At 40.0% G+C, this 2,244-nt stretch overlaps 1 pseudogene; it reads right to left on the bottom strand.

The window, feature by feature from the left end:
• Nucleotides 1-1,076: 1,076 nt before the first annotated feature.
• On the bottom strand, nucleotides 1,077-2,090 carry LOC119047297 (olfactory receptor-like protein OLF2; annotated as a pseudogene).
• Nucleotides 2,091-2,244: the final 154 nt, after the last annotated feature.

Genomic DNA, 2,244 nt, shown 5'->3' with positions numbered 1-2,244 from the left:
GTAGAAATATTTGTGAATGAGACAGGAAAAAGTCATGATTTATGCAACTTTCACTTAAGGCTAGAGTCCTTTTTTAAAATTCTGAGTCCTATTTACTCACTCAGTAGATATAATTCTAAGTGTTATGATGAAATATTTATAGGGTGATAAAAGTGCATAGGAATAAAACAAAAACATATTATAATGCTTAAACTCCTTCACAATGAGCAAGTTTTTTATATCCATTGTTCAAAAAAATGGAACCTTGGGAGAGCAAGTTGAACTGCCATGAGTGGAAGGGTTGCTCTGCCTGTGATGTCTTACTGGGACTTACCCATGAATAGAGAAGGAGTCATAAAAAAATCCTCTTTGAAAAACATTAAAGTAAACATATTACTAGTCTCCCTTAGCTGGAGGAGAAGATTATAATCAACAATGACTGCCCCTTACATTTCATTTAGACACAATGATCAGTAATGAAAAAAAAACATAAAAAGGGGACTGGTGAGCCAATAGAAATGTATGTCAAAATGCCTGAAAATGGAACTGCATTTTGACCCAGTGATTCCACTGCTGGGATTATACCCCAAGATACCTGAAACAGCAATTCAGAAGAACTGATGCACTCCAAAGTTCATAGCAGCACAATGTACATGAGCCAAGTGTTGGAGCCAAGCTAAGAGTCTATTAGTAAATGAGTGGATCAAAATACTATGGTACATTAACACAATGTACCATTACAGAGTAGAAAGAAAGGAGCTCCTAACCTTGGCTACAGCATAGAAGGATCTGGAGAGAATTATGCTAAGTGAAATAAGCCAGGCAGTGAGGGACAAATACCATATGATCTCAGCTTTAACTGGCACATAATCAACAAAACAAACACATGAGCCAAATAGCACCAGAGATTAGGAATTAAAGAACAAACTGACAGTGACCAGAGGGGAGAAAGGAGGAGTAAAAAGGAAGAAAAAAAGGGAGGGAACAAGGAAAGGAACACAAATAGAGGACTCAGGGGCATGGGGGATGATGGGGCTTTGATCCTGGAGTTGTGGGGAATGGAGTAGAGGGAAGCAAAAGTGAAAAAGGTGAGAAAACTATAATTCAGACAGAAGAATACCTGAACGTTGGCTCTCAGGATCTTCAAAAAACACCTTTGGGGAAAACATGGCTTCAAAGAGAACATAATTTAGTGCAACAGGTTTTTTCAGGGCACCTTTCATATCCTTATTCCTCAAACTGTAGATCAATGGGTTTAACATGAAGATGACAACTGTGTAGAAAACAGAGGCCACTTTGTCTGTGTCCATGGAGTGACTTGAGCTGGGTTGGAAATACATGAAGAGGAGTGTCCCATAAAACATAGCCACAATGGTTAAGTGGGAGGCACAGGTAGAGAAGACTTTGTGTCTGCCCTTGGCTGATTTCATCCTAAGGATGGTGGTTATGATGTAGCTGTAGGAGAGGAGGACAGTGACAATACTGAACCCCAGAACACAGCTACTGAGAGTGAACATCACTATCTCATTGATGGTTGTGTCTGAGGTGGAGAGGGCTAGTAAGGGTGGGAAGTCAGAGAAAAAGTCATTGATGACATTGGAATTGCAGAATAATACTGGGAAAGGCAGACAGGAAGATTGCAAAGTTCACCAGACTTTGGATGTACACAATGGCCATTAGCTGGGTACAGACTATTCCAGACATGGCTGTTGTATATAGGAGTGGAATACAAATAGCTATGTAACAGTCATATGCCATCACAAGATAGCATGACACATTCCATATCTACAAAGGTACCAAAAAAAGAACATCTGAACAGCACATAAATTATATGCAATCTTTTTTTGCTGAGATAAGAAATCAGTCAGCACCTTGGGGGAGATAGAGGAGGAATAGCAGATATCACTGAAGGACAGATTGCTCAGGAAATAATACATGGGTGTGTGGAGCTGTGGGTCCATGTTGATCAGCAGGATCATGACTAGCCTGGCAATCACAGTGATGCCATAAACCAGCAGGAAGAGCATAAAGAGCCCCTGCTGCACATCCTGCCTGCCAGAGAGTCCTAAGAGTATGAAGTCAGTAAACACGGTGCAGTTCTCAACAGCCATGAATCATCTCTGGAAATCCTGGTTGTGGAGGAAGGAAATTGATGTGCAGTGTTAACATCATCTATCTTATTAGTTAAATTATTGATTCTTTCTCTTTTCAGTAATTAGAAAAAGCAGTAAACAATGGTAGGACTCCATGAGAAAATTTGACTCT

The sequence above is a fragment of the Artibeus jamaicensis genome, unplaced genomic scaffold (genome assembly GCF_021234435.1).
Source record: "Artibeus jamaicensis isolate MK-2021 breed Jamaican fruit bat unplaced genomic scaffold, CSHL_Jam_final scaffold_614, whole genome shotgun sequence".
In the NCBI taxonomy this organism is placed as follows: domain Eukaryota; kingdom Metazoa; phylum Chordata; class Mammalia; order Chiroptera; family Phyllostomidae; genus Artibeus; species Artibeus jamaicensis.
This window is presented reverse-complemented; position numbering and strand designations above follow the sequence as displayed.